The 10,841-nt window shown below is 32.5% G+C and overlaps 1 long non-coding RNA gene across 1 annotated transcript; it reads right to left on the bottom strand.

The window, feature by feature from the left end:
- Positions 1-6,758: 6,758 nt before the first annotated feature.
- LOC134262728 (uncharacterized) lies at positions 6,759-9,644 on the bottom strand. The gene is made up of 5 exons (XR_009991076.1): positions 9,501-9,644; positions 8,260-8,457; positions 7,623-7,808; positions 7,238-7,346; positions 6,759-6,988 (listed from the first exon to the last, which is right to left on the bottom strand). It is a non-coding gene; the product is annotated as an uncharacterized LOC134262728 (long non-coding RNA).
- Between the last annotated feature and the right edge of the window lie 1,197 nt (positions 9,645-10,841).

The raw sequence follows: 10,841 nt of genomic DNA, 5'->3' as shown, positions 1-10,841 counted from the left end.
AATTTCGTCATCTTTATTAGGCCTACATACAGTCTGTATGTGTAATACATAAACAGATAAAATGTCTCTCAGTCAGAATTAATAACACAAAAGCACAGAACACAACCACCTGCATTTTGCATTTTACATGTACTTACTTTACTGCACACAACTTTGTTTCTATTTCCGTCAACGTTGTTAACATTTAGTTGATGATGAGGACAACCACATGCTTATCCATCTTAAACACTTTTCTTGATCCTTTTTTGGCTGTGGAAACGGAATTAATCGAGCTCCAATTAATCTTTCGGGATATCTTTCGTCTGAATTGCAAGTACCTCACACACATCTTCTCACCATCGTTGAAAAATATCACGTATCACATTATCACTACATTCTGTGTGTGATGAATATCGCATCTCATGAAAGTAACAGATGCGGGCTGAATAAATCGAATTATTTGATTGGCTGAGTAATTCTGTGTCATTTAAATATCGGATCGATGGATATTAACCCCTTAATATAGGGGCCAGCCCCTTTTCCTTGATTTCATATAAAAGCTCTAGTAATTATGCACAACGTTTGTAATACATGTATATTTCTTACCAAATTATTATCGGTTCAAAATTTATTACACAAAAGGTAGCAAATTTTCAAGGAAAAATAAGAAGTAAAATTTGCCGTCACATAGCTTCCGATCTTTAAGAAATCAGCCCATAATTTTATCGTTCTGCACATGTACAATGTATTGGATACAGGTTCTCCAACTTTCGTGTAATTAACATATGTCGTTCTTGAGATTTTTTTGTGGACATGAGACCTCAAAATCATCAATTAAAGGTCAATAACTCAAATGAAGGCTTGTGTCAAAAAATTGAAAAGGGATTGTAAATAGGTGTAAGTACAAGGTATCTAACCTGAAAGTTTCAAATAAATCAGTCTAAATGTCTTTGAAAAAATTGCCTGTCAAAAAATTCGGCGGGAAAAAAGCATATAATAATAAAAAACAGCAGAATAAGAGTAGAGTATTCCAAAGGAAGCTCGGAAAACCCTAATAATAAGAAAGAGAATAAAAACAGTATTCGTCGGGGAACATAATTATGCAGTAAATACTTCAATAGAAATTACAATATTAATGAAGTTGAAATACTAAACATCTTTTTAAGAGGCTGCAAAACTTTTTGCATTATGTTACACGTGGCGATGTCGATAATGGACACATTAATAAATGTGACAAAAAGTACTCATGATGTTGATGTAACAAACTCAAACTATTTTGAACTTTTAGAAAATCATAAAAAAGTAATCATGATGTTGATGTAACAAACTCAAACTATTTTGAACTTATAGTAAATCATATATAGATATATATCTGATTTAAAAACAAAATTGATAAATAACTATATCAATAAATCTTTATTGCATTATAAATTAAGCCATTAAAAAATTCATATATTTTGATAACTTTTATTTTGAAAAATAAATCTTGAAATCCAAATAGATAGTTCAGTATCTGATGGCAATTGATATAGGTCAAATGAATGAGTTTAAGAAAATCAAAATTTACTGTGAAATAAATGAAGAGGCTTTGTAAATATAGATGTAATTGACTGTAAAAAATAAAGTCATGCTCATTCATTTGTACACATTTTTTGCTATATGAGGATTAACTGCCTTTGTAAATGTTGACTGCGTGGTGTTGTAGGCTCTTTTGGCCTCAGAACTTGTTGGCCGCCTTTCACTATGGAAGGATGCTCAGCCTTTACACCCCAAAGGCTGGGCACGACCGAGCACCCATCCATAGCAAGTTGGATCTCCCTCCGTGTAATTGAAGTTGCTGAGATGTCTCCAATCTTTATAGAAAAAAAGAATATAGAAGTAATATCTTTATCTACATTTTTCTATACATTTCTTAAAATGAGTACTTTGGGAATGTAATAATATTGTTACTCCAGTCATGGAAATTATTAGCAAGCAAATTCAAAGATTTGCAGTGTCAATGGTTGGGAATAATTTATAAATTTTTCCTTAGGGGGATGTATTGCTACAATTACTTATTTTAACAAGCAAACATTGTATAATTTCATATAAGCTTTCTCAAAGCAATAATTGTTAGTCCAAATTTGATCATCGTATCACGAAGGAGACACAAAGGAACTGGGGTGAGAAACACAGATTTGTTTCAATTATATCCAGTGTTTAGTAATATCAAGAGAACTTAAGTTTATTACATTTAATTCAATATTTTATGCCCCCGGCTTGAAAAATGGGAGGGTATATAGTAATCAGTATGTCCGTCTGTCAACCCATCCGTCTGTTATGCTTCGGGTACCCAACCCTTATTTGCAACTCCTCTCATACAACTAAATGAAATTGATGAAACTATCACAAAATATTTATTACATATTGCCATCGTGCACCTCCTATTTCACTTTTTGAACTGCTCCCTCGGGACTCATTAGGGGCTTAGTAGATCTCACAGTGCTGGGAGGGCTAGGACTGATTGTGCTAAGGGTTGTTGCCAAGGAAGGTGGAGTATGTGACACTCTGGTCTTTGAATGTTGGATTCAAGTGTGCAACAGATGGTGTAGCATATCCTGACATGATATAGGTGTTGAAGGTGGTACAGAGGGGTATTAGTGGTTGATGGTTTGTGGGTTCACAACTGCAACTCTAGCAATTGAAGCATCAGTGCACAAAAGGCTAAAAGGCACATTTTTAATGATTGATCCGAAGACGACAATTTCACTATAGTTAAAAAAATATACATGTATAAATAAGAATTGTCTATGCAGCTTTTTTGAGAAATAAATGAAGGGACTAATATTTGATTTTTGTTTGGATATAATTTATGTTTGTGTGCTTAGGGAATGGGGGCGGGGGGGGGGGCTGTACTATCTTGGGAATAAATAGAAAAAATAAGAATGTTTTCAAACTTTTTTTCTTTGAAGACAAAACTTTTTTTTTTAAAAAAGCTCATGCCATCCTTAAAATTAATTGTTATGATCTGATCTGATTCTGACCAGTCAACAGAGATTTAAATACTTAAAGAAAATGAAAATAATGAAAATTACTGTATTTTGAATTGAACATTGGAAAACAAACTTAACAGTATACATATACTCTTCAAAAAAAGAAACGCATAGTAGGCACAATGCCCTGAAAATTTGTGATAGTTTTGTCATACCTTTTATTTTTGTATGGATACGATGTATCCGAGTGAAATAAATGATTTTTAATGCAATTGTTAACTTTACAGTTATTCCACAACTGACCACAAGTCTCACAGACATAAAGACGTGATTTTTCAAGATTTCCCCCCAATTTTTTTTTTCTCAATTTTCATTTGTTGAATTTCGATGCAATTCCTTCAGGTATACAGGGGTTATCAAAAGTGGGGGTTCTCGATATTTTAAATCTTGTTTTATCTGAGAAATGACGTTTCCTAAAAATGCTGCATCGGAATGTTGCGTGGCACAAAAAGGAAAATGGGCGACTGGAAGCAGGGGTACCGCAATCTACATTTGCAAGAGGTTTAAATGTTACACACAGACCATATCTAACCTATAAAACATAAACCATTAACATTGAACACCCAATGTTCGCCAAAAATATCTTAGACTACGGGTGACATCAGCAGCACAGCATCACTTCCGAGGATAATGCAAATTGCCTGAATGTTATGCAAGGACGAATTGTTGAGCAATTATGACATTTACGTAGATAGTATTCCTGTTGCGTATCACACTTCTGTTTTATCAATGCATCATTTTACTAAATAATCTTTATGTTCAATGTGTCACTTAAATTCTACGATGCGTTTCTTATTTTGAAGAGTATATATACAGGTACCAAGAAATTTTATTGTACTCTTAATATCATTTATATAAATTGTCATTCAGAAAAAAAAAACATGAAATATTACTACAGAAAAAAATATATTTATAGAACAAAGAAGAAGCACAAACAGTAGAATGAACGATCCAGGCTGCTTGCTTTGATGTGAAAGTACTGATACATGCACTTTGAATCTTCATTTCAGACCTAGTTTAATTTTCATATCCGATTTATCTCTTCAACACATAACATAATTATGGCACTGAAAAGTAAATGCAGTTGAAATTAAAGCTCTACTGACATCATAAAATAGCCGAGAGTGTAAACAAATAGCCGCCATATTTCATCGATGGACGCCATATTAGTTCGTGTTCTATTGTTACTCTCTAACTATGTATACACCCAAATTATCGTCACGCGCTAATGCATATGTCCAGTGACCAAGTACACCGTGTACCTCGAAGTGCCGGTGACTGTAAATAGCGGTAACAAACCTATCACGAATTTTGCAATAAGTAAAGTTGCAAAAAGACCAGAACACATCGTTATAGCATCCAATATAAGAGAGTTGCAGTAAATATATGCACAAAAACACAAGCACAACAAATAAGAGTGCTCACTACCGAACGTGACCGACACCGCATGGTCATGCATGCAAACTCTAGGTCAATGAAACGTTCGCTTACAGTAAAGCGTTTCAAAGCATTGATCGGGGAGCGGTAATTATTTGTAAAATGAAAGAAGAAATCCAATTTTTTCGTGAAAAACGTACTTGCAAATAAACTTCACAAGAAAACGAGGTATAATTCCCTATATTTAAAAAACATTTCTGGATTGCATATGAACAGTTAAAACATAAAGGGGTTAGGCCTGTAGACCTGAAAAAGGGGGGGGGGGGGGTATAGGGGTATACATTCTCATTGATGGCTAAAAATACAGCCATTTAAATGATTTTACAAAGGTTTAATATTTTTTCAATAAATAATTTTGATACTATAACTATTCCTTTCTTTATTTTTACTCTGGAATGTACAGGTGTGCCTAGAACCAAAAAAATGATAACATTTCTTAATTTTCTATCACACATATGCCTCTTTCATAGAAGTTATGACTGTTTAGGTAGAATTACCATTTTGAAAGGAAAAGTAATTATTTGCACATATTCAGTAGGTTTGGAAAATTATATGTGCAATTAACCCTGCTCCTAAAGATCTTTGATGAGTCAAATCTTCATAGGAATTTTTCCTGAATGTGAGAATATAGTTTTATTCCAGTAATTAAAAAACAAGTTAATGAATAAAATGTATTTTATTCATTCTTTTCTTTTCTCTCCATCTTTTTACAGAAGTAGAAATGTATCAAAGAATCAAACAATGTGTCTTGTTTGGCAATGAAAAATATTCTCAGCCATAAATGTTGCTCACAATATTTCAAAGCAGTTTTTTTATCGGTACATAAACAATTCCATATAAATTGTAAATTGATTATTATTAAAGTACATGTAACTGACAAAAATTGAAAATTGTCCACTAAAATGAATAAAATTGTGATACTGTTGCTTCGTAAAAATTATTCACAATTCAATTCCAAAAGTTGAAAACAGAAACAAAATAAAATTTTCATGCACATTTGTTTACAAATTGATTTCATATACATATATATGTACAAATAATTCCAAACCATTGAAAATATAAGATTTTTCATATGTTACCAAAATTTAAACAAGGAATACATATATATTTCAATGGTGTTGACAAATTGAAAGTTATTAAAAATGTAATATATTAATGAAAATAAAAGTACTATATATAAATTTTAAAAGTTGAAAGATCCTATGAGAAATAAAGCACATGTAATATGAAATTTAACATTTACTTGTACTTTCCCTGTGAAAAAGGCAAATGTTAAACCTGTCATGCGAGAGAAAAGGTTGTACATGTACCAACTGCAAAAAAATCCTTGCTGTCCATTCAAATAAAACACGAGTACGCAGGAAGTTTGATGGATTATTATCCCATACATAGGTTGGCTATCTGGTAATGTTATGATGTTCACTCTTCCTCTACGATAAGGTCCTCCTACATCAGAATTGGTATACATGTATTTCGGAGATCTCACAATTACTGTTATCAGCTCATTACTATCCTTATGCTAGCCAGAGCACAATCAATGTCACCAGGGGACACTTCCAAGCAGAAATCATTTTTCTAGTGGCAGCAGCTGAAAACAGAGATGGCAGTCAGTTAAATTCAACATTGCAAGTATGTACTGTACTGAAAATAAATTATATTATCAAGTTTTAATGCTGCTTCAATTAACTTTTTTTTCAACGGTTAAAGAATTAAAATTACAACAAAATCATTTTCATTTTAATGTATTATTAAAAAATTAATAACATTTTATCTCATATTTTTCTCTTTTGTTCATTCTAGTAAATATTTTTATTACTATACTTGTAGGATATTTTAACACAAGTGGATGAAAAGCATCAAGTTTTGAACAAAGTGTAGAGGCAGAAACAGATTTCATTATATCTTATATCCAAGGTTCATTACAGTATGAAAACTCCAGTTCAGAAATTGCATGGTGTTTCTATGGAGAATGAAAAGTATTTTAAGATCCTCGCATCCTATGCTGTTGTCAATCTCCATGCATATGTCTCCATATCAGTGAAATATTCTTGAGAGGGACGTTTAACAGTATACAATTAATCAATCTCCATGCATTATCCAAAAAAACCAGAGTTTAGAAATCTGTGTTTGTGGCATGAAGTTCATCATTCTGAACAAAAATTTTCATAATAATCTTGAACCCCTGTTTGCCTTCAGGAACCAGGAAAATGTTATTTTGTTTTGTGGCAGCATGGTCCTCTTGAAACAGGAAGGAGAGTTCCAGTGCCTTCTTGTGTGAAAGTGGCAGTTAGAAACAGGTTTCCCTAAACTAGATGGAGCATATAGATGCTATCTATCATTCAACCAATTCTGCTTCTCAAAAAAAAAACATTAGTTTTTTAAAACTTACCACACTTTTTTCTTTTTTTCATTTCTGAAAGTAAAAGCCTTGATCCAGGATTTAGGAGGCCTGATAAAATGGCAGAGATGCTGTCATGATCTTTGGAATTCTTACTCCTTGTATTACATGCACAAGGACTCCAATATACTTCCTTCAAGTTCTAAAAGTAAATTTAGAACATTTCCCTTAATACCTTCATGAACAAAAAAATTATCAAATAAAGTAATAAAGTACAAGTGATCAGTAAAATTGAATGTAAAGCAAATGATATAAATTTACACCCTTAGAAAAAAATATGTGCATATATTTTTATCTGTATATAATTTATTAAAGTTTCTAAACATTATAAAGGTTACTAAATTGAAATAACTATAAATAATTTAAATGTATATTGCATAAAATTTAATACCTGCAATATATGTGTATTCTTTAATAAACTTCTTTTTATACACAATCCACTGCTTGGTTTTTTGTTTCTCTGTTTCTGCTGGTAAACCTACTGCACAGCAACCGAATTCCTAAAATTGCACAGTCGTGTAATACCATATAAAATGTATGAAATTACTGTATTTTTTTATTTTGTCCTTGATTTATATTCATATCATTGCATTGACTTTACATGAGACTTGAAAACTTTATTCTTGCTTCTGAATAATTTTTTTCCAAATATAATATGCCCAACATGAAGACAAACTTTTATCAAAAATTAATGCAGAAAATATTGCAATAAATTATAGGTTTTCTTTTCTTAAAAATGTAGAGAAATCTTTTCAAGCATTACTGGTAAAACATACTCTGTACTGAAGTTGCATTCTGTAGAATTGTCTTGCTTATCCTTATGCAAGATCAATAAATTTGGCACCAACGGTAAACTGATCCCATGATACCCCAAAATGAAGGACCAGAAGTTGCAGCAGGATTGCAACAGCATTTCTCTCTCCATAAAATTGTGTAGACATCCATTTTCCTACATGACCCTCCTGCAATAAAAATGAAATTGTAAATGTGGAATTCTGTTAAGTAATACATGAAAAACTGTATATTTATATTTTTTATTATTTCTTATATTCAATTATGCTTCTCTCTTTGTAAGGCCTAAAATTTCTTTTTTTTTTTTCAAAGCTTCTAAAAGACATTATTTGATACATTTATTTTCATTCTGTCTCCTTATAATTTTGATGGTTTATAATGTAGCATGTCATTTTTCTTTACTATTCATTAACAAATCCTTTTCTTAAAATCACGAATTACACTACCTATTAATCATTTCTTTAAAGTAATTTACTTCATTACAGCAATGCAATGGATATGTTAATGAAATGTAGGATTGAAGTTATCCTCAAAACATCTTACTCTGAATGTTCTTTTCATTATTAAACATGTTAAACTTTAGAAATAAGCTTCAAACTGGTATGCAATACATGTACTTACATATGTACTGTGCAGGTAAATTAATACTTTACTCCTGCAGCTATTTTCTCTGCCTCAACAACGAAGAGCGGAGTATTGGTCCTCCTCACTCTTTGAAACATGCTCCTTTTAAGCAGGTCCAATATTTCCCTCTCTCCAACAATAAATCATCTATCTGAAAGGGCATCCACCTCCATCTTGTCATATTCATCAGTATTCCTTGAAAGAAAATATACAAGAGAAAATATTCAAATTGTTTAAGTTTTAAATTTTTCATGTAACATGCTACAGGAGCAATCTGTAAATCAAGACAAACAAAAAACCCTACTGTAATTTACATGAATATTTAAATTTTAAGGGTATTAAACAAATCACTGCATCCAGTTCCATAGAATTTGAGACATTTTAATCATATCAAAAGACAGTAAAATTTTGAAATTATACCACTGTGTAGTAAATTGCATACTAATGTAGTAATAACATAAATTTAGGGAATCACTTTTTAGCTTGTTGGGTATGCTAGGACATCAACAATATTAGAAATGTGCATATAATTTGAATACAATGTTTTTCTAGACTAATAGATTTAAATCACATGGATCCTCTCTCTCAATTTCAAAAGTTCCTGTCCACTGAGGTTACACACAAATGAAGCCTTCTTAGCTGCTGATCTTTAACTTAGAGAAATTTTCATTCCAGTAGAATTATCAAGAAATCAACTCACATAACTCTCAAAGAAATATCACAGAGAAAACAAATAGAAATGGAAATAGAGTCATAATGTTTGTGACATTCTATACCATCATTTTATATGATTTTTTATTGGGAGGTAAAAATTAATGTAACATATCTTTCCTACCTTTGTTTTACTCTATTTACAGCAGATGCTGATTTTATAGTTATAAAAACTACTCAATTTGTTACTTATTCTTCATTACAGTGTGTCTCCCACTTCGCAAAGTGGTTAGAGCATCTGCTCTAGAGTTGTGAACTAAGGAGTCAATCCTTACGTGGTGGGTTCGAATCCCACTGTAGGACGTGGATACCGGTCCTTTGGATGAGATCGTATAAACTGAGGTCCTGTATCGCAGTAGGTGCTGCATGAAAAAGATCCCTCCCTGCTCAATAGACCTAGGACAAAATTTGCAACCCTCCACCAGCAAGTGGTGGCGTCTCCATATGAGTGACAATTTTTGAGACGGTCGTTAAAAAATATACAATCAATCAATCATTAAATCAATCAGCGTGTGCCATTCACAAACCTTGATATATCTTTCCACATCTTATATTCATCGCCCCCTAGCCAGCCGCCTCTTCTTCACCACTTTCACCATTATCACCATCCTTATAACCAGAAGATCCAAACATAGCATCTCGTTCATGATCTCATTTATTTGATTAGTGTCCTGTGTGTTTAAAAGATAATGACAGATTGATATTACTGCAATATTCATATATAAGACAAATCAAATAATTAATTATTCTGATTTCTTCAGTTGTAAAAAAAAAAAACTGACAAACAAATCCCCAAACTACCGTAATTTTGTGACAATGGTAAAATAGATCGTGTTGGGCCATAACTGAATGCAAATACAGCATGTGTAAATAAATTATATGCAGCTGGTCAAGTCTGCAATGCACTTATCTCACTTGCACTAAAGGAAATAAATGAGTTATAAATGAATATTACTTTCTTGAAGATTAGCAGTGCACAGATGCTTTAATACTTTTCATTTTTGCATTCTAGTTAGTACATGTACATGTTCATGATGTTGTGCTCCAGGTGCTCGGTTTCATTATCGTCACAATAACTGGCATTGTCCGAAATATCGATGTTCATACTGCTGACACTCTAAAGCAATATAAAACGATTTAATTTTACAATTCGCCAACAATTGTACTTATCTATAGTCACTTTTATTCGTGAACAGCTATAATAATTGCTCCCCTGTGTTTACACATGTGCTTTTGGATCTACTTTCATTTGCACTCCAGTCTTTCCTTTGAGCATGGGCAAGACATAACATGGTCAAATCGTGCTGAGAGCAGACGTGTCGTCGGTCGGTCAGCTGAGGTCCTGTCACATTGCAAACTTTTTACAAAGTAAATATATTTTTTGGTTCGTAATTTATTTTTAAGGTGCTTTTGCATTTATGCTCGTTTATCTTACCTTCGGCTTCGTCTTGGATATTTACAACAAGGAACTTCAGCTTTTTAGTGCACGTGGACTGCAGCTGCACAAGTACCAACTTCTGTGACTATGTAACTGCGTGTTATCAGCGTTGCTCAACACCAAAGATGCTTTCAAAAGCATTTATTTTATCTCAGAAGTTGAGATACCTCTGCCTTTTTATTTTATTGAATAAAAATTTTACAAATAGGCCTTGGCGAATATCCTATTCGAATGAAACCGACTGACTAAATCAGTCGTGCGTGACCACACAATTGGGCGATACCTGGTTAGCAGATAGTAGGGTTATCGAAAACTAATATGGCCGACTCCGATTTGGCATTTAAAAGACTTCAGTAGAGCTTTAACTTCACAGACGGTAAGGGAAATTCCCATTTTCGAAATTCTAAACGGAATATCTGCTTGCAACAAT

Source organism: Saccostrea cucullata, unplaced genomic scaffold (genome assembly GCF_032062105.1).
Source record: "Saccostrea cucullata isolate Sc308-1 unplaced genomic scaffold, CSIRO_AGI_Scuc_v1 ctg1168, whole genome shotgun sequence".
NCBI lineage: Eukaryota > Metazoa > Mollusca > Bivalvia > Ostreida > Ostreidae > Saccostrea > Saccostrea cuccullata.
Note: the sequence above shows the minus strand (reverse complement) of the source record. Positions and strands in the feature narration are given on the sequence as shown.